General features: G+C 41.9%; 1 protein-coding gene across 2 annotated transcripts in view; it reads left to right on the plus strand.

The window, feature by feature from the left end:
- LOC147700338 (uncharacterized) overlaps positions 1 to 23,331 on the plus strand; it is a 53,513-nt gene that overhangs the window by 19,840 nt on the left and 10,342 nt on the right. Inside the window, exon 4 of one of the 2 annotated variants that reach the window (XR_015299406.1) lies at positions 1,430 to 1,602. The exons of the other annotated variant lie outside the window; for it this stretch is intronic. The gene's annotated coding sequence lies outside the window, so the exon portion shown is untranslated. The remainder of the gene's footprint in view (positions 1 to 1,429; positions 1,603 to 23,331) is intronic. 2 annotated transcript variants of the gene reach the window in all.

A 23,331-nucleotide genomic window follows, 5' to 3' on the forward strand; every position in this document is an offset into this window, starting at 1 on the left:
TACTTTTTGAAAAAAATTAAGTTTTTTTATAAAGGTTACAACCAAAGAAAAGAAACATAGCAGTACAGTGCAGTGTAAGCAACGTAGATAAAACAAAAAATTACATAGTTTAATGTCCCAGTGTATGCATACCTAGATCTATTCCGCACGGATACACAGTTTAAAATGTATACAATCAGGCCAAGCTCACATTTATATGTACAACGGTCTCTAAAATGATACATGGTCCCCAGATACATCCCCAACCCCTACAGGTCTAGTGAGTGCAATCCACAGTTGTGCAGTGAGGAGGTAGAATTGGAATGGCTGACAAATATCAACGGGCCTAGCAGCAGACGGCTGGAGTTGTGCGTATGTGTCACTGGTGGTGTTGCAGTATGTCATACTGTGGAGTCATGTCTGCAATGTGGGGGCGTACCTACCACCCCAATTAATAGCCGCCTCACGTTTGGTAACTAGGAATGCTATTACAACAAATCGACGCCTGGATTTGGGGAGATCATATGTGTACTCCAGTAATGCCAACAAAGGTGTGGGTGTAACCTACATCTCAACCATACGAGAGATTTCCCCAAAGACCGACCTCTATCTTGGTGCATGTCCAAGTCATGTGTGCAAAGTCTGCCTCCTGGGAGCAACTATGGGGCAACTATGGGTATACGAAGGGTCCATACGATAAATTTTGTTAGGTGTCATGTATGCTCTCTACCAAAATTTTAAACGTGTGCTAGTGGTTAGGGAATACTCTACATGTCTGCGTACAGCACTGACCCCACTGTGCGTCTGTGAGCGGGTGACCAAGGTCGCACTTCCAGGCCACCCTTACCCCCGCATTGCGACAAGGGAGCCGTAATGCTTCACAGTGGGCATGTGTGGAGGACGGCCCCTGGCCGTCCGAAGCCCACCCACTAATTGAAATGCCCGCACAGCGCAAAAATTCACCCCATGCAAGGGGTTAATAGAGCTGCCCAATATCAAGGAGTGGAGCTCCATAAAGAGCCTTTGGACAAGGATGTCCAAATACTGGGTCAGGACACCAGCGCTCACTCTTAGGGGATTCCTGAGTCGGAAAGCCGGGAATCGTAGACGCTATCTGTTTTTAACTTTGTATTTTTAAAATATCTACCTCACTGTTGCACTCGCTTCTCCCTCAACCTAGCGCTCCTCCCCGCACCCGATTAGGAGCTGTCCGGGGACATAGGATCTATTCCCAGCCACACTTCGCCAGGTGCCATCTTGGGGGACTAGAGGTCGGTGGGCTAGTGGTGTGAGCTCCACTGGCCCTTAGAGTACAAATACTGGGTCAGGACGCCAGCGCTCACTCTTAGGGGGATTCTGAGGCAGAAATCGGGAATCGTAGAAGCTATCTGTTTTTAACTTTGTATTTTTAAAATAACCTACCTTTGCACTCGCTTCTCCCTCAACCTAGCGCTCCTCCCCACAGGGGGACGGTCCTTCTCCTACCTCGCCGCCAAGACATGGAACTCCCTCCCCACCCACCTCCGCCTGGCCCAGGACCACATCGCCTTCAGGAAGCAACTCAAGACCTGGCTGTTCGAGCAGTAGCGGACCCCCCTCCCCCAGCGCCTTGAGACCCTCTGGGTGAGTAGTGCGCTATATAAATGCGATGATTGATTGATTGATTGAAGGCCTGATCACATGTAAAATTTGTAAGTTTAATCCCTTCCCAGTAATGGCTTGTCCGAGTGGTCGTGGTATTGATTACTCTACAACACGTAATAGGCCAACTTATATTTTATGCAATACCAGATTCCTACGGAAATTTGGGATATGATCCCCACCTTCACCCCTGATTTATGTTTTTTAACAGAAACATGATTAACCCCCTATAACGGTCCATCTATTAACCTAGCTATACCTGACAACTATAAGTTTATTCACTTAGATAGAATAGGAAAGACCGAAGGAGGTATCGGGCTGGCCTTTGAAGACCATCTTAAAGCCCAATGGCTGTCAACTACCAGCAATGACACTATGGAATTGGGAATTTTTAGGGTCACCATGTCACCAACGGAGACTTGGGATGATGCCCTACTTTATCGGCCACCAGGTTCAAAAGCGAATTTCGTCAACTACTTGACAGAATTCATAGCAAAGCAGGTCCTGACCTCCAGTAAATATATCCTGCTAGGTGATTTTCACTTTTACAGAGAGGACCCTACGAACTCGGACGTTATTCAGTTAACCTCCAGTCTGAGTGACATGGGTTTACTACAACGGGTGGTGGGACCTACTCACTGTGCAGGCCACACGTTGGACTTGATCTTTACCAACATAGGATAGGATAGGATGTACATTTGTAGAGCGCGGATTGCTGCCCGGAGGCGTCCAAGCGCTAAGAGAACCGAATCCCCACACCCAGCCCAAAAGGAGAATTAAGAGTGAAATTAACTAGACTGGATGAAATAGAAAGGTCTTCAGTTGTTTGCGGAAGGTTGAGAGGTTGGGGTTAGCTCTAAGGACCAGTTAAAGGTTCACTCCCCTCTTACCCAGATCTGGACAGATCACTGTATAATCCTATTCACTCTTCAGCCGCTAACAGAGGTGACCTATAAAATATCTGGCAAAACGCCAAAGACACAAAAGCGTAGACCGTGGCAGAAACTCACTTTAGAATTGTTTGAGGAGAAGTTTTTACATCACTATAAAGATATGGAGCAAAGCAATCAGGATAGCTTTGAATTGGTTAAGAAAGCTCGCATGGGAGGCAGGTCCTTTAGGTGCCTAGCGGCAAACTTCTGGAACAAACTCCCAGTGGACGTGCGCCTGGAACCTGAGGAAGCGAGGTTCCGAGCGAAATTAAAAACCTACCTCTACGCGAAATAACTGTCTGCTCGGTTGCTGTGTTCCCTGCTTGCCGCCTCTCCCACTTTTCACCGCGTGGACACGCCGGTGCGCGTAACTCAGCGCTTTATAAATGTCCCTATTATTATTATTATTATTATTATTATTATTATTATTGCTGGCTAACTTCAACTCAGCTTTGAAGAATACCTTAGATATGGTTATATAATCGGCCCCCTGGTATTCGGGTGACCTGAAAACTGACAAATCATCCTGTTAAGCTCTTGAGAGACGATGGAGAAGATCCAAAAGTGGTGGAGATAAACAGAACTTTAGATTAGCTCTATCCCAATACCATCAAAAAATTAAGCTGGCTAGATGTTCGTATATTCACGACCAAATTGAACCAGCCAGCAATTCTTCTAAAGCATTGTTTAATATAGTTAAGGACTTTGCTTCTCCTCAAGCCTGTAAACAGCCACCACTAGAAATGAAGGAACTCTGTGACTCTATAGCAAACTTCTTTCAAAATAAAATTTCACAAATTTATGCTAACTTTGATACCTCGAGTACAGATCATACTAGCCTTACCAAGGAACAGTAGTTCCTGACAAGACCGTGTACTTCTCAATTAAAGCACTTTGAAACGATCTCACTGGAGGATGTAAACAATCAATTGTTGGCAGCAAAGTCTGGATCTCCGGGGGACCTATGCTCTCCTAACACCATGGCGCTCCTGGCCCCGGCCTTCGCTCCGATAGTTCAAAAAATTCTTAACGCCTCCATCCTAATGGGTTCTACCCCGGTCTCTTGGAAAGAGGCCTTTGTCCGGCCATAATGTATGAAGAAAAAGTCAAAGAACATATATTGGACACCAACACATATATGAAATTGGATAACAATCCAACAATGGAATACATGAGAAGCCTGAAGAACATTGTTGAGAATGCTTACGAAATGGGAACAATCAATGAGAAAACTAAGAACTTTTTGATTAAAGCTAATCCCAAGAGTCCGGCATTACGAATGGTACCAAAAATACATCCCCCATTACGTTCGATCGTCTCAACCTGTGGGAGCTTACACGAACCTGTAGGACAACAACTTGACAGATACCTTCAGCCCATTGTTAAAAACATGAAAACTTATGTTAAAGATACCACTGACTTCCTATTAAAGCTAGAAACAGTGTCAATTGAACCAGGAGAAAAACTAATTTTGTGCACAGCTGATGTTCGTTCACTTTATACATCGATACCCCACTCATTGGGAATTGAGGCAGTGGAAAAGGCTCTACTTAACTCGGACCTAGAACTATCATTTCAGATGTTCCTTATGGAGTTGATGCTATTTACTCTGTATCAAAAGTTATTTTCGTTACCAAGAAGACTGGTATCAGCAACTAGTTAGAACAGCCATGGGCAATTCAGCGGCACCGGTATACGAGAATATATTCATGCAGGACTACGAAGAAACACATATTCTTACGAAAACGGAATGGCAGGACAACTTGAAACTCATAATAAGATATATAGATGAAATTTTTATAATTTGGAAGAACACTAGGTAGAAACTGCAAGAAAAACGCCATGCTTTTAACGAAATTGATGACCGCATACAATTAACTTGGGACATATCAGAAACAGAAGTTACATTCTTGGATGTGAAGATTACGATCACAGACAAAGGCTTTGAAACGGACATATACAAAAAAAATACAGACAGAAATAATATGCTTCTTTATCAAAGTTTTCACAACCCGAGTTTAAAAAAACATTTACCTTTTTCTCAAATGGCAAGAGTGAAAAGAATTACTTCTGACATACTCAAATTACAACTGAGAATGGATGAAATGGCCAGGAGATTTTCCAAAAGAGGATATCCTGAACAAATTATTGAAGAGTCACAGAAACGAGTCAATTCAATATAAAGAAGAGAATTATTGAAAACCAAAGAGAAATTAGAAGAAACCAGAATAGTGGCAGTTTCAAAATTCTCAACATTGAGTGAACGTTTTAGAAAAACAATCATGAAAAACTGGCCTGTATTGAACCTCGAACCAGACTTTAATGGAATTTTTGAAAAAATACCATTATTTGCCTATACAAGAGCTCGCAACATAGGGGACATCCTCAAAAACAAGCCAAAAAAAGAGCAAGAATATAAAGGAACAAAACCCGTCTCAATTGCGGAAATTGTAATAATATCATCAAAGGCAATAAGATCAATCATCCCATGAAAGGAAATTAAATTAAACTGAAGACAAACGCTACATGTGATACAGCTAATGTTATCTATGCTCTGAAATGTCCCTGTGGAAAATTATATGTTGGTTAGACAGAAAGACGTATAAAAATCAGACTGACTGAACATAAATCTAATATCCGCACGAAAAATATAAAAATCGATGGTTGCTGTACACTTTTTGAAGAAACAACACAATATATCGCAGTTAAAATTCATTGTGTTAGAAACTGTGAATAAGATGGAAGGGAGAGATAACACGAAATATCTCCTACAGAGAGAGAACTCATGGATTCAGAAATCATGCACACACAAGCCAAATGGGTTTAATGACCGAATAGAACTGTCATGTTACTTGTGAAATCAGGACCTTGCCTTGGTGCTACAAAATTGATTCTAGCGATGCTTATAATGTACATTTACCTTAGTATCTTGCTTTAAAATAACACATGTACGATTCTATTAATATGATGCTACAGCCTCAGGTTTATATGTTCATGTTTATGTGTTTGCAACTGAAGTATTACGCTCATCGTAGCTCAGACCTTTAAACACCCCCAGAGAGATACTTTTGACACCGTAGGGTTCGTATCCCCAGGCTGCTTTATTTGCTTTCAACTCACCCTTAAATTTTCCTAATGTTATTAGAATTTAGACAGAATGGGCAAGTTATTCAGTTGTGTAAATACACGATACGAGCTACAGCCTGTAAGGTTTTCCGGCAAAACAAATGGAGCATTAAGTTATGTTTTTTATTTTCACACCACGTGATCGGAAGGGTAAACAATGATTGCTAGCAAGGATTAAAACAAGATGGACACAAAGGAATGTTGTTTGAAAGTTTGGTCCATACTCGAGAAAGCGGGTTTGCAAGCGAGAACACAACAGGTTAGTTGCGAAAATGGGTTCATGGCAACACATGAATAGAATGATTTTATGCAGTGTTTAGACATCAGAATCTTGCCCCTAACGTTCACGTTTATTGTTTCTACTTTGGATAGCTTTCTATAATACGGTGACAAGTTAGACAGCAGAATCGGCATGTGAGTGGGCCAAACGGCCAAATTTTGGAATTTTCACGGGTTATAAGGTCATAGGAGGTGACAGACTAAAAACACAATACCTGTTACTAGTCTTGCGACACAAACATTTTAGAAGCTCTGAATACGTTGTATTAGGAGGTGATAATAGAATTGATTACAACACTAGGATACTATATTAGAAATATGCAAATCGTACAGTGTTTTCTGATTTCGTTTTATTCTTTTATTTTGTAGTATTATTCCCTGATGAAGGGCAGTGTGTAATGCCCGAAATGCATTGGATCTAAAATAATGCCGTTTGTTACAAATTGAATTGAATGGAATACAACTGATTAAAAAATGAAACTGATTTAAGGAGAACATATAAGAGAAGTGAAATTTCAACTATATGTGAATAAAACATGGAGAATCTCAAATACTAACATTGTCAGGAACCCTCATTGCACATTGAGGGGTGGATGGTGTGCCTACGGGGATGCTCCTAATGTTCCATTAGAAGCACATTTTTTTCTTTTAGTAACAAAAGCGCCTCAGGACATCAGGCGCCACCTGTAGAGCACCCAAAATTCTCGAAATTTAACATAAACTACAACAACCAAGCAGTGCACTTGCCTCAACTATTTATCATGATTGGTGGCCTCCCCAGTTGGGTGCCGCCCCCATCCCATCCTCCTCGGTAAAAGGTCTGGGAATACAGCTGGATGATAAGCTAACGATGAGGGACAATGTCAAAAACATCATGGGCTCTTGCTATTATAGCCTTCGCCTGCTACGTAGAGTGATTCCCTATCTGTCACTGGAACATCGTAGAACGGTGGTCGAGGCGATAGTTATGAGTCGCCTGGACTACGGTAATGCCCTATTGGCAGAGGTGGGAGAGACTATGTTAGCCAAGCTGCAAGGTATCCAGAATACTGCAGCTGGGATGGTGTTAAACCGCCCTCCAGGGACACCATGACTGCCCTTGCTTAGAGAGCTTCACTAGCTTTCAGTTAAAAAGAGATCATTCTTCAAGATATGTAGCCTCACCTTCAAGGCCATCAAGGGTATGAGCCCTGGTTATCTGAAAAATAAGATCTGTAAGCAATCATCCAAGTGTAATCTTAGGTCAAACTCTTTGGCACTGTTGAAGGTCCCACGTATTCGCCTTAGCCGTACAGGGGGCAAAACATTCTCATACGTAGCACCCAGATACTGGAACACGTTTCCTGAGGTTTTACATAAATCCACTTCCGATCTTGTTTTTAGAAAACATCTGAAAGCTTTTCTGTTCTAGTGTACTTTTTCCTGTTCTATGGCTTTTGGTATCTGGCTTCTCCGTCTCGTTGCCCCCCTCTAGGTTTCAGCGATGAGATGCCCCTGGGTGAGTCATGCGCTATATAAAAGGTCACTAACATAACATAACATTTGAGATACTCAGTTATTCACAAAGATCTACTCACACTTTAACCTTGCTAAAAGGCATGCTAAAGCACACGGATGAGGTATTTAAAGACCCAATTAGAGCAAGAATACTGACACCCAGAGTAGACAAATATAAACCCGTTCCTACAGATCCTGCTTATATTCAAGGTGCATATGGACTCTCTCGTAGTCTCTAATGCTTGCATGAGAGCTAACTCTCAAACCACAGGTGAGGCTCCCCCTCCTGACAAGGAGTTCAAGCTCATTGATGCCTCAGGTAATAGAGTGGCTACACAGACTGAAAATTATTGACGTATTGCCAACGCTCAGGCTCTGCTAGCACACTATGACAAGGCTCATTAAGGTAAGTTAGAACAACTCATGCAACACTTACCCTATCAGTACAAAGCAAAAGCTAATGAACGTATCCAGAAAAACAAACTTATCACTAACACTTCCATTAAATGTGAACTCGATGCAGCAGACACAGCAGCTCGTGCAGGAAATACTAGCGTGCTACTGTGCAGACATGCTTGGCTTAGAATTTTGGGATTTAAACAGGAGGTACAATCCTCCATACTAAACCAGCCTTTTGATAAGGAACATCTTTTCGGGCCAGCTGTAGATGCCTCCCTTGAAAAACACTGAGGTTGCAAAGTCCATGGGGGCTTAACAGTTACCAACTAATAGGAGGTCCTTTCGCTGCTGCTTTTACAGGGGTGGTTCAAAAACAGAGTCCACCAAAAATCCCTCCTTCTCTTACAAGGGGAACAACCACCCACCTCTTCCAGAGGCTATTTTCGAGGAGGCTGTAGAGGAAACAATAATAGGGGAAGAGGCAGAGGCAACTCCACAAGCACTTCCCCCGCAAACAGTGACTTCCCTCTGCAGCCCCGATCAATCCACACCTGTCTGGGGACGTCTCTCACAATTCTTGCCTGTCTGGAAGTCAATCACCTCGGACAAGTGGGTACTACAAATTATCCAGTATGGTTATTGCCTGGAGCTTACTAAGCACTCCCCTCAACTATTCTTCCTAGACCACATGCAATGTCACCATAACTTCTCACTCTCTTAAAACAAGAGGTTCTCTCTCTTGGAAAAACATGCAATAGAACCTGTCCCATTTCATCATCAAGGAACAGGAGTATACTCCCTGTACTTCCTAATCCCCATGAAGGACGGCTCTCTCAGGCCTATATTAGACCTCAGAGAGCTAAATCTCTACATTCAATCAGACCACTTCCACTTGGTCACACTCCAAAAGGTGCTCCCACTGCTTCAGCAAGCCAACTTTCTATCCACTCTCGATTTAAAGAACGTCTACTTTTATGTTCCCATTCACAAGGCTCACAGAAAATATCTCAGGTTTGTGGTGGACGGAACACACTATCAATTCAAAGTTCACCCATTCGGGGCAACTACAGCACCCAGAGTCTTTACCAAGTGTCTGGCAGTAGTTGCAGCTCATTTAAGAAGACAACACATTCAGGTCTTCCGTTACTAAGACGATTGGCTAATAAAAGCCAAATTGCAACACAGCTGCCTATTCCACACTCCAGGGAACAGTTCAACTACTTCATTGCTTGGGGTTCACTGTCAACCTCACCAATTCTCATCTCCAGCCATCCAAACACACGCATATCTAGGAGCTGCAATAGATACTTGGAAAGCTCTAGCATACCCCAACCCAGTCAGGATATGCAACATGCAAAATCTAATATCACAATTTCAACCTCAACAATCTCTACCATCCCGAGTGTTCATGCAATTGATCGGAATGATGGCCTCTTGCACTCTAATCGTTCCTTATGCAAGACTCCAAATGCCTCCACTACAGGAATGCTTAGCACGTCAGTGGAACCAGACTCAAGGACAGTTAACAGATCTAGTGTTGGTAGACAGCCGAACCCATCGCTCTTTGCATTGCTGGAATATACAAAACCTTTCCTGGGGACGGCCGTTCATCGACCCGGTTTTACAGATAGTTCTAACAGCAGGCGTACCTCTCACTGGTTGGGGAGGGCATATTTGAAAACATATCATTAAGGGCATGTGGACTGTACAACAAAAACAACTCCACATAAACCATCTAGAACTACTAGCAATTTTTCTTGCTCTCAAAGCTTTTCAACTGCGTCTCCATTTTCAACTGCATCTAGTAGTAGTTGTCTTAGTTCGTACAGACAACATGACAGCAATGTACTTCATACAAAAACAGGGGGTCACACTCCCTACAGCTTTCACAACTAGGTCAAAGCATCTGGATATGGGCCATACCTAAAGAAATATATCTCCTTGAAGAACACCTCCCAGGAGTAAACAACCAGATTGCAGATCTGCTCAGTTGTCAACGACCATAGATCCACGAATGGAAACTTAATCTTGAAGTTCTCCTCCCATTCTTCCAAATGTGGGGCTACCCATAAATAGATCTATTTGCCACACACCTCAATGCAAGCTGCCCAAGCTTTGGGTCCAGGTATCCAAACCCATTATCCAAAGACAATGCGATATGGATGAATTGGTCAGGAAGATTTGCTGATACTTTTCCACTTCTCCCGCTAATTCCATTAGTGGTTCGGAAACCCAAACAGCATTTCCTGACACTCATCCTAGTTGCGCCAACACATGCTTGACAGCCATGGTTCACAACCCATTTGGAACTATCAGTAGTTCCTCACCAAAAACTACACCTCTCACCCAAGCTTCTCACTCAAAGCCATGGAGAGATAAGACACCCAGATCCCAGTCATCTCAACCTTCCAATCTGGCACCTGAAATCTAGAGTTTGGCTACCTTAACACGCCAGACTGCATGAACATCATTAAAGAGGATAGACGCCCTACCACAAGAGCATGCTACGCAGCAAGGTGTAAGCAATTTGTAGTTTACTGTACCAACAATCAAATCAATACACTAGATGCTTCAATCCAAAACATAATTTGATACCTATTACATCTACAGCATTCTAATTTGGAGTATACATCCATACTCTTACATCTTGGGACAACAGCTGCTTACTTACAAAACAGACAACATTTGCCTCTGTTTAGAGTACCCACTATCAAAGCTTTTATGGAAGGACTCAAAAGAATCATTCCTCCTAAACTTCCACCTTCTCCAGTGTGGAATCTCAATATAGTTCTTACTAGGCTCATGGGTCCACTATTTAAACCTTTATACAAATGTGAACTACAGTTTCTCACCTGGAAGGTAGCCTTCCTTATAGCCATCACATCTCTTAGAAGAGTGGGTGAGCTTCAGGCATTAACTATGGGTGGGCGGAATTTGCGTAATTGCGTTACGTAAATCTTCGCGAAACAGTAGAAAATCTCCGCGAACACGCGGAAGTGCTTGTTCGCGATACTTTTTTCCTGTTCGCAATTGCTGTTTGCGTGCTCGGGATGAAATATCTCAAAAACACGCATTTTGAGAACACGAACAAGCAAAAAATGTTGCGAAGTTGCGGAACGCAGAATTGTGGGCAATTTTGCGTTCTCCGCGGAACGCCAAATTACCCAAATATCGTAAAATTCCGCGAGCGGAACGGATTTACTGCCCAGGCCTAGCATTAACTATACAAGAACCATTTTTACAATCACCCCTAAATAAAGTGCTTTTTAGGACTAATCCCAAATTTTTACCCAAAGTCGTATCTGTCTTTCATATCAACCAGTCTGTTGAGTTGCCTGTGTTATTCCCTCAACCAGATTCAGTGGTAGAGCGTGCTCTTCACTAATTAGATGTCAAAAGAGCCATACTATGTTATATAGAAAGAGCAAAACCTTTTAGGACAACAAACCAAGTTTGTGTTGTTTTTGCGCCACCGCATAAAGGCAATACCAAATCAAAAGCAGGTATTGCACAATGGATAGTTAAGTGCATTCAAATATGCTACATTAAAGCTAAACGCACATTAACAATTCCCCCTAGAGTGCACTCTACATGCAAACTGGGGCTTTCTTTTGCATTCTTAGGGAACATACCCTTAGATGACATCTGCAGACCTGCAACATGGTCTACACCACACACATTCACAAAGCACCATAGTGTAGATGTGTTAGCAAGACAGCAAACTAGTGTGGGCTAGGCAGTTTTACGAACATTATTGCAAACCACTGCAACAGCTACAGGTTAGCCACCGCTTGGGAGATAACTGCTGTGTGGTCTATGTTAAAGCATATGATCTACAGCTCAAATGCCTCGAACGGAAAATGCTACTTACCCAGTATGCACCTGTTATTGGCATATAGAGTTGTAGAGTAATATGCGCTCACCCGCCTCCCCAGGTACCTCTAACTGTTGCAGTGTTATCTTATTTAGATACATTATACATGGACATCTATCTTTACTACTTTACTAACTCCATCATCACCCTTTGTGGCAAAACAATCTAAGGATGGAGCCGATGCCCATGCGCACTATCACCGAAAGGAGGAGTCACCTACCTCATGACTTTAAAGACTTAGAAAAACAATAAAGTGCAAACATCTGGACCCAACACTAGATGGCAATCTATGCTAAAGGATATAACTCTAAAGCTCTATATGTCAAGAACAACTGCTTACTGGGTAAGTAACATTTTCTTTTTTTGCGTCTTTATGCCACTTTGTAAGTTTTACTATTAAGTTGTTTTCATCTTCCGGATTATTCATTTCTATTTCGGGTTGTAGTGCAATTGCTACAAATGTGGCGAAACCTCCCTTTGGATGACAAGCTTTGTTCATTTTCATAGCCGGAGAGAAAAAACCTACGTAGCTGTTGATTGGGAATGATTGTAATGCCCAAGTCTCTTGGAGGAATATTATATGATTATTTTCCAGGAGTTGTATAAAATGTTTAGTCTGACTTTAGGGTAATACATCATTGATATTCCAAGAGCAAATTGTTAATACACCTACTTCGTTAGCAAATTTAGATCCTTCTATTTCGATACTCTTCTTCCCATGCAGGGCATCAGTTAGGCAACTTATATTTTGAATTTATCTTTCCCATTTGATCTGATGTTCTCTTGTTTTTTTTGATGCAGGAGGAGATGCTTGAAGTACTCCCTACTAGGTTTGTCAAACTTGAGTAATGTTGTCTGACATTTCTGTGATTATTCCTCATTGGTACCGGGTTTACTGAGGCAAATAGTGCTGGATAGGAAGGAGAAGGGGCCATTTGACTTGGATACCCCTGGACTATAGACTGTCCTATTTCTGAAGTACCATTTTAGCAGTAGGGCTACATGCCTACATAATTAGGATTTGTTCTTGGGCCTTATCATCTCGTGTTTTGATAAATTCAAGGACATCTATGTCGGCTGATGTAATTTCCGCTAGAGAAGGCACTGCCTGCAGAAGTTTAAGAATATTGTCTCTGTTCAGAATTTCATACCTTCATCTTGATTGATATGTAGGCGTAAACATTATTTTGGAGCTTGTACTACCCTCGTCTTCATTTTGGATTTGGTTAACCCCACTCCTGCAACCCTGTCCTTGCGGGTTAGTACATTCTGTTTGGGCTCCGTCTCCTTTTGTTCCTTTTCTTTACCTAGTTGTTTACTTTTAGTACTATCCTTTTTAAGAGGGGATGATATTGCTTGATTTCTCTCATAGTCCAGATTTTCATTTATCTCCTTCTCTTTTTGAAATCCTTTTAGTTTATCAAAGATTGGGAATGGCTCAATATTTTTTACCAAGGCTTTGTCATTTTCACGTTTTACATCCGATTCCTCTTGCATTGTTGCACTTTTATTACTTTGCTGGATTATTGTAGTGACGCCTTGTGCATTACACTGTTTGCTGTTTGTATATTTCTTGCTTTGCACAATTTTTTCTGTTTCTTAGAATGTTTTGGGTTCAGATTGAGTTAGAAGCACTGATGAGATTCATTGATATCCTGCTCAGTGGCGAGGGCAGGAGAGAGATGCTGCTTTTAGTTGGGATTTGGCTTCAATATTCTCTGTGGTTTGAAGAGGAATTTCATCTGTAGTGGTTATTGTTTTGGGTGTGTGCCCGTCCTGCATGGGAGGAGGGTTGTTTCTTTCTTCATCTTTCTATCCTTTTATTTCCTGGGAAGATGGACATTTTTCTACTGGGTGATTTTGTTGACTGTCCTGGAGATGGACTTTGCTGTTTCATGGAGATATTAGATTTGGTTTTAGATCGTCTATTAATGCATACATTGCCTCAGGAATTATAACAAGTTTGTTTACCACTGGAGTATATGTGCAGTCTATTGTGCCTGAGGCTGCACATTTTGTGTATGTTTTATCAAAATTTTTAATTTGGCCATGTTCCAGTCAATTCCAGATACTGAAGCTGCCATTATGTTTAATAAATCAATGTGAGCATTAATTTTCCCTGACTGATAAGAAAGGGCGTCCAGTGTTAGCTGCGATGTTCTAAACAAAATGTCCCATACAGAAGCTAGATTTTTCATTTCCGATGAATCTTACTGGGGGGCAGGGGGTTATTGTTTTCTCTTCGCTCCTCTCAGTTTTTTTGAGTTGTTGGAGGGCCATCCCATACAAGTTTAAGATTTACATGTTCGGGTTCTATTTGCTCGGGACCTTAGTAGGTCGTTAGTTCTACTGAAATTGTTCCTCTACTTACTTCTAGAGTCAGAGTCAGAGTCAAAACCACTTTATTCGATTATTAAAAATCATAAAAGCATGCTATACAAAAGATAAAAACAGTTGCTCAGATTTACTTCTACTTTAACTTCTATTGGAAGTCGGTTTCCATTTGTTAGAAACTGTGTTGTCAGATCCACATATACGTTGGACCTGGCTGTTCCCTAAATAGTGAATGCCTGTAATTAAGTGCTATGCTGAGGTTTCTTCCCGCTTGTAGGCAATAACTGCTCTTAGCGCCAAGATACCTGTCTGGTCACAGTGCACTCTACAAATATTTATAATCCATACTAATATTATAAAGAGAGAGCCTAAACCTTTGAGGTGGGTAATGTCAGTAACCACAGCACCAATCACAACACCCAATACGGCATTGGTAAGGCCAGTTGCAGCAGAAGGATATAGGCTATGCAGACTTCCACCATATTTCTTTTTTGCAGAGTTTTATATAGCGCGAACTTGAGCCGAACTGAATCAGGTATCAGAGCGCTTTACATAGCACCAGTGACGTTACATGAGGACACACATTCATTTTTGTTAGGCACTGGGAGATTAAGTGATTTGCCCAGAATCACAGGATGTTTGGCGTCGTTACCAAGACTCGAACCCAGATCCCCAGGTCCGAGGTTGAGCGCCTTAGCCGTTAGGCCAACTCTTCTATACATTTAAAAGGTAAATGAACCGTGCCAGCAAAGTAGTCTCTTGTGAGCGTGTCTGCGTTGTGCTGTGGACGTGGACTGGGGGCGTGACTAACGCTGGGGGCGTGTGGTACGGCCATCACATTGTGGGCTGTGGGCGTGTGCTGGGGGTGTGACAAGCGCTGGGGGTGTGACAAACGCTGGGGGCGTGTGTCTGCCCTTCATGCCATGTGAGTCGTACATACAAGCGCCAATTACGTTGCTGCGCAGCATCAAGGGGCATGCTGGGGGCGTGACACGCTGGGGCGTGACACGCTGGGGGCGTGAGAAACGCTGGGGGTGTGTGTCCGGCCTTCATGCCATGTGAACACAATTGCGCAGCATCAAGGGGCACGCTGGGGGCGTGTGCTACGTTCCGCCCTTCATGCCAAGTGGGTCGTACATTAATCAGAAGATCGTCTGCTGTGGCCGTGTGCTGTGGGCGTGACAAACGCGTTCACCTGGAGGCCTGGTAAGTAACTTTACTGCAGCCTCTCCTGCGCGCTGTTACTGAACTCTCTCATTCAACGAAATTACACGCGCCTGCTACCATCAACCAGGGCTCTAGCCGGGCTCAGGCGGCGGATCAGAACACTAATTACACGCGCCTGATAACATCAACCAGGGCTGCAGCTGGGCCTCAAGCAGGGGAACACATGCCTACTAACATCAAACAGGCCTGCATCTGGGCCTCAAGCGGGGGAACATGCAAATGAGCGTGTCTGCGGGGACAATTACTGCAGCCTCTCCTACTCGCTGTCACTCAACTCTCTCATTAAACGGATTTTCCCGCGGCTGATAACTCTCTCATTAAACAACATTACACGCGTCTGCTAACATCAACCAGGGCTGTAGCCGTGCTCAGGCGGCGGATCACTACACCAATTACACGCGCCTATTAACATCAACCAGGGCTGCAGCTGGGCCTTCTCCATCCCTATTCTAATGAAACAAAAAAATGTGTCTACCGCAAGATTTTAAAATACATTTCCCTTGCCACACATTCTATTTCATACCCGGACAACGTCAGGCCTGGCTGCTAGTATAATATTAATACAATGATATGAATATAAAGTATATATAAATAATAAATAATATAATAAAATAAATCTCATCTTCCACAGCCTGTTTCATGTGATTTTGGCCCTATGTATGTATTTCATATGTATGATCCTAATCTGTGATTCAGTCACTACTACCTGGGGGAACGCCCATGCCTCCCTTGATTCGTCTTACATTAGGGAACCCTTTCCCCATACCAACTCCTCCTACAATTGGACAAAAGAGTCGGGTGAGCAATTTGCTAAAGAGCTATAGGCTTCTGAGATTTTATGACCTCAATTCCTCCATTAAAACTTCTCTTGCCTTATTTGGGGAGCTTCTCCAGGTCTTTTATGTGAGGAATAAGAGCACACGGGCGGTTCGGAAGTCTAATGAATTGACTACAGTGGAGGTTATATTCACTATTGAGCTCTGTAAATAATTTCAGTGTAACTGGACATGACATTCCCAATCTTAGAGATTGCGTCTCTCCACCGGAGTCCCTGTAACCCAGACATCTGCCCTAGCCAACACCCCACCTGCAGGAGTGTCTTGCTTGTCATGCAACATATCCAGAGACCTAATAGCTTCATTCCAAACCGGAAACGCCACTCTTGTGGCAAGAGGGAGGGAAGGGGGTCTATCCCTAAAAAAACGATTCCCCTTTGTCCTCCACATCAGCCCTTTGTCAGAGGCAAAGGCAGGGTACCCACCAGATATCAAACCACCATTCATTTCTAATAATGAAATGGGTTTACCTATGATATGAGGTCATTATAGCCTCTATACGTCCCTCATACATGGATTTGAAGCATTTTGACATTGTAATTCTGGGGCGGAGGGAACCGGAAGTAGTGCCCCAGAACATCTAACAAGGGAGCGTCCATTCAAGTGAAGAGGTAGCAGGGAATAATATATGGATAATTATGTAGTTGGTATAATAAGTGGAGCAAGATTACCATCTTAACGATTGAGGAGAATCCCAAAAAGGACAGGGGGAGTCCTGTCCTGAGCCCCAGGCTGGGTCAGGCGATCTAGCTGCAGTTAAATGTTGGTTCCAGGCCCTCTGCACAGTCTCCATAAAGTATACCCTGAGCTTTTTAAATCTGTTAGGACCTGAAAGCGCTTTCCAACAGTGAAGGGTGGTACCTGATGAGATACACAGAGGATTTATCTTTCTTGAGAGGAAGCAGAGAATTTCCCAAAGATCTGAAGGCCCCAGAGAGCTGACTGCTGAGGTTCATCAAGGAATGTCCGGACCTCATCAGCATACAATGCCAGTCTGTCTGACACCCCATACAAGACTCCCAAAACGTGCATCAACACTGAGCTAATTGGCCATTAACCTTGATATCAGTGTACTTTTTTTCCTCTCTTTTGGTCACATGGGACCAGCAGCCACCCTGCGCAGCACGCACCGACCCACCAACTCATCAAGAATGGAGCGATCTTACCTCTGTCTGGTTTGCGCTCAGCAAACCCAGCGCACTGCATTTTGATGATATTTACTTTCTAAAGCAAATCAGGATTTTCATTGGAAAGTTGACCAAAGTGATAAAAAGCAGCACTATGCGCTACTTTGCTTCGAAGGGTTGTTCCATGGGTGTTTTCATGCAACCATTCATGGGTATTGATGCGAATACTTCTCTATTAGCAGTTTTATAAAAAGGTTTAAAGCAAAACATTATGCTTCCTGGAGGCAGGCGTAACGGAGGAGAAACATTTTAGTTTGTCAATACTTTGCATGTGTGCTGCATTATACAGCAGACAAACCAAGTGGGTAAAATATTAAAACATAATTTTTGAGCAGGAAAACGATCCTATCAGTATTTAAACTATTCTTGATGGAATGCACACCCTCTTGCACCATGGTGCACAAGTGTGTTTCGGGAATGGCAGCCTGAAGTTCACCAGCGCTGGGGGGGATGAAAAGCAGCGCCATATCATGGTAGAAATACCACCGTTTTTCACACTCCCCTTGACGCAACGAAGTGCTGAAATTTTGGTGCTGCATTGCGTAAACATTTTGCACATTTCTCCCGTAGGTTTGAGTTTTCAGACTCTCGCAGATATATCTTTCAAGCCAATTGGAAAGTCGTACTTTGACAGCACATCTATTAGTTCAAATATATGATATGTCATCTTTATCCGGTGCATATTTATGCACATCTTGGAGGTCAGCTTGCCATTGATGATTAAGGACTCGATATATAATTTGGAAGAGGGGCTTTTACTCCCTCAGGGCAACAGAGTAAATTACTCCATCCCCGCTATCCAAATTTAGAAATGACCACCAACCCAGTGTATTGTAACAAGTACAGTGAATTCAACAGTAGAAAAACGCTGGATAGCGTAGGGGTAAAAATTACTATTCCCACTCCAGTGGGTGCAACAGTAGGGAAAGCGTTGGATAGCGTAGGGGGTTAAAATTACTATTCCCACTCCAGTGGGTGCAACAGTAGGGAAAGCGCTGGATAGCGTAGGGGTTAAAAAGTCTATTAATTAATTAACAATTAACAATTTTAATTAATTTACATAATTAATTAATTATTATTAAATAACTTCCCACCCTATCCCCACAACCCACTACAGAAAATAAATTACTAAATATTAATTATTTATCAATTAAATATTTATTATTAAATACCAATTATATTTTAATTAATTACCAATTAATAATTATTTACCAATTATTATTAATTAACATGATTAATTAATTATTATTAAATTACTTCCCACCCTATCCCACCCTATCCCCCAATAAACCCACAACCCGCTACAGAATATAATTTACTAAATATTAATTATTTATCAATTAAATGTTTATAATTAATTACCAATTATATTTTAATTAATTACCTATTAATAATGAATTAACAATTAAACGCCTTTCTTTTCTTTTTACTTAACCCGCAAAATGAGGATAAAAAAAGGGAAAAAAAATATATATATATTATTAATGTACATAATTAATTAATTATAATAAAATTACTTCCCACCCTATTCCCCTATAAACCCACAACCCGCTACAAAAAATAATTTACTAAATATTAATTATTTATTATTTATTAGTTTTTTACCAATTATATTTTAATTATTTACCAATTAATAATTAATTAACAATTAATAATAATTTACATAATTAATTAATTATAATTAAATTACTTCCCACGCTATTCCCCTATAAACCCACAACCCGCTACAGAAAATAATTTACTAAAAATGAATTATTTATTATTTATTATTTTTTACAAATTATATTCATTATTTACCAATTAATAATTAATTAACAATTAATAATTATTTACATAATTAATTAATTATAAATAAATTACTTCCCACCCTATTCCCCTATAAACCCACAACCCGCTACAGATTTATATTACACAATTATTAAAAATTATTAATAACTACCTTATTTTCGATTTTTTTTTCTATATTCTATCTAGTCGATATTATGTCTAGTCTATATTTTTGTTTCGATATTTTGGCTATTAATATCGATATTACTCGATATTTTTGTAGTCTATATTATGTCTAGTCGATATTTTGGCTAGTCTATATTTTTTACTCGATATTTTGTCCAAACGATATTTTGCAATCGATATTATGTCTGTTTACCATTGAGAACACCTTTTAGGCTGGCATTGTAACATTCAGTGCTGGCTCCTGGTTTTCCTTTGTATTGTCAAGTAGTATGTGCACATTTGTGGCTACCTTCATCATTATGGTCATAGACTCTCCTAGAGGTCTGGTGTTTACACTATTACAAGCCATTCTTAACCTTTTCGATGCTGATGACGAGCTCAGCTCATCATCAGCCACGGGTGGCCTGTGCTGATGACGAGCTGAGCTCGTCATGTATCGCGGGAAAAGGAAAACAGCCGCACAGCGCAATAATCACAGCAGCAGCGATGCGGTTAAAGAGGTCTAAAGTGTTTACTTTCTTATCTATAAAGTTAGAATTTCACACTTGCATCTATGGTGACCATACTTGTCATGCAGAGATCTGTGTAGAAAGCGTTGTTCACGGTTTACAATTGTATGTGTAGATACGTGAATTAATGCACCTAGGGTAATGTGGTCAATGTTTAACTTTTGTTTCACAAGTTGTAATTCAAGAGGAATACTCCCTCCCCATAGTTTACTCATAGAATGAGCTCCAAGTCATCAGAGTCCTACGATACTTAAAACATGTGTTTATAAAATGCACTGGCATCCAAAGACCTCCTCAAATTCCTCCTAGCCCCAGACTTGTGCAAGAGCATACAATGTGAGCATTGTTTTGCAAAAGGACACAGCCGGTACTACAGCGATCAGGTAATTCTAAAACATAAAAATACTTTTCTGTGCTGTTAATCCCCTTTTAAAGACTGTGCCAAGGACACCGCAAGATATTTACGGATCAGGGCTGTAGCTCCAATGTCTCTGCTTGTCAATTGATTTGAAAAGCGACAACACCCATTATTTGCACCCCTGCTGTAAAAGGAACAAATATACATACACAGACTACATAATTTAGTGTTTCAGGCCAGTTCCTGCATACATAACGCAGGTAAACTGGACGTCCTGAGAAAGAAGGTGCTCTCAGTCCCCACCCCAGTACCAAGGCCATCCTTTGCCACTAGATTTAGAAGTGTCATCCATCATAAGCACTGACTGATACAGCCATTGTTTTGTTTTTAAATGTATTTTATTTGCATTTCAAAACAAACATAACATAACAGTCAAACAATTAAATAATTGCACAGATATTTGCACGTTTACAATTCCCTAACCCAAGTGGTGAATGAATAGTTCCACTCTGTTCAGAATGGAGAATCTGTATCGCAATAAGACTGGGGGGTGAAGGGGTTGAGCACCATCTTAGCGGTCCATAATCTCCATTAGCACTGCTCTGTCCCTGTCTCTACTCTGGGCCCAGCTGGTCACCCATGCAATCCGGTATACCAATCACCCCAAATGGTCCCTCCCAATCTCCCCAAATGTTCTCAGATTTCATCTCCACACCCTTTCACTTGTATACCAGCTTTTCCTTGGCACAGTATATGTTCACTTCCCTTTCCCAGTTCCACACCTGCTGGTTAGTTGGGTTCCCCCATAGCCATGCACTCTCCCTTTTTGCCAGCTGGAAGTCCAACTTAACCAGCGATTGTTTTTATAAGAGGAGACATCCGAGTCCTGCCATATCCCCAGCAAGCCTAGGGCTGCCTGTCTGTCAGCGGGTGCACCTGCGGTGCTTTCCAGCCTCTCAGTAACTCCCTCCCAGAAAGGGCGTAGCTTGGAGCCATGTATGAATGTACCCTCCTGGATGCAGGTGCGCAGGCACGTTTTGTCACTGGCCATCCGTATTTTATGTAAAAATAACTTACTGTTAAAGCTTCTTTGTTGTATTTTCAGCTGAATCAGCTAGAAATGTGCCTGAATCTCTACTGCACACTAGTTCCCACACATCAGTTTGCCAACGGGACCTCAATCGATCACGCTCCTTTTGCATGTTAGTCAGTAAAGTGTCATATCTAAGGGACATTGCCTTCGTGGTCCAGTGGAAGTTCAGCAACCTCCTCTCCAGCAGTAATTTAGTTTCCTCCCTAGATGATATCTGGGCTTTCAGTGTGTGGCACAGTTGTCCCTTGTTAAATACCTGTGTGGGTGCACTGTTATACTGTATCCTTAGATGTGCAAAAGGTACATTACCATTTGCATCCACACATCTTCCAAGGTGGAGAGGCTGATGTCGCCCCATTTTGTTAAGCCTGGTAATGTAGTCACCCAGCCCAGTCTTGTGCCCAGCCACAGTGGTGTCTTTGAAGTCAATCTCCTCTCCCATTCCATTTCACTTGGTTATCTATGCCACGTAGTTGCCAATTTTGCATGGGGGCATCAGCTAAGCATTCTCCACTGTGCAGTGCATGCAGATAGCCCCTCATGCCCAGTCAGACAATCCAGTAGGAAGGCGGGATACTCTAGCGGTACGTAGCCCATTTGTTGTCAACACTGATCTGTGCCACTTCAGCCAAGCCTAGTATTTGCATATGTTAGATAGTGCTATACCCCATCATAGGAAGACCGTTGAATTGTTTGGAGTGCTATTTGTGGTGGGCTGTCTAGCCAGAATAGGAATCTCAGGAGCCTATTTATTGCGAGGAAGAAAGTGTTGGGCAAGGCACATGTGCTATTCTGCAGTATAAAGGTGAATCCAACAGTGGTAGTGCCCTCCAGTGTTTTACATCTTTGTCTAGCTTACTAATCAGTGGGATCAGATTATCCTCATAGTGGGTATCATCTTTGTTTGAGATCCACAGACCCAGTTTTTTAAAGCGCTGGGTGGCAACATTGGTGGCCCTTGGCTTCCCAGCCGCCCATCGGAACTATTAGGGAATTCTCCCAGATTATCCCAAAGCCGGAGTTCCCATAAATAGTGACGATGTCACCTATATGCAACAACAAAATCCGGGTTTGCTAGGTGCAATATTGAGTATCATCCGCATCAATGGATAGACGTTCCTCCCATGGGTGATCTCATCGCCAGCCCAAGATTTGGGCATCAACACGAATCAATGCCACCATCACCTCTATCGCTAGGGCAAATAGCACTAGTGATAGGGGGCAGCCCTTCCTCGTGCCGCTCTTTTATGGTGAATTCCCGAGAGAGGACACCATTGACTTTTAGCTGCGCCCTAGAGTTAGTGTAGAGCGACCGGACCCATTTCAAGAAGTTGGGCCAATTCCCATCTTGTTCAAATATATATAGGAAGGGCTAGTCCACTGAATCGAACGCCTTATTGGTGTCCAGTGAGGCTACCGCCAACAGGACCGCAACTTCTTCTATTGCAGCAATGTTATTATAGAGACAACAAAGGTTAACTTTTGTTGATCTATATGGCATAAATCATATCCAAGATTACCCTTCTGAGTCAGTTTGCCAGTACTTTAGCCTGTATTTTGGTGTCCGAATTAAGCAAAGCTATCAGCCTGTAGGAGGCCCACTAATCTGCACGTTTCCAAACACTGGGTATTAGGACACTTGTTGCTATGCACATATGGTCAAGGAGCGCCCCCAGCCATTGATAATGCAATATTTTCAGAGCAGCCTGTCCAGTTACATGGGCTGCATCTTGCCTTGTGTTCTGTGATTACCAAGCTACCTGAAATTACCTTTTACAGAGCATTTATGTTAGATGGTAGCATGTTTTGCACAGACAAGAATAATACCACTTTCTATTACAAAATGTTTTGTTTTAGCATTGTTGCAAAGCATTTCATTTGAGCTGGTTTTATTAAAACAAAAGTGAAATCTATTAACGTTTTTTTGCACAAACATATAATTAATTTAGTGAGTAGATTTGAGTAATACATTTCTATATAAGACCCAATATGTTTCACTAGCATTTTGCCCTTTGGATACGTTTATTGTGTAAATAACGCCATTCACAGCAAGTTTGATGGAGTGTGTGGACACATATTGATAATGACTGCCGTATGACTAGGAGCG

The sequence above is a fragment of the Lissotriton vulgaris genome, chromosome 8, assembly GCF_964263255.1.
Source record: "Lissotriton vulgaris chromosome 8, aLisVul1.2, whole genome shotgun sequence".
Classification (NCBI taxonomy): Eukaryota; Metazoa; Chordata; class Amphibia; order Caudata; family Salamandridae; genus Lissotriton; species Lissotriton vulgaris.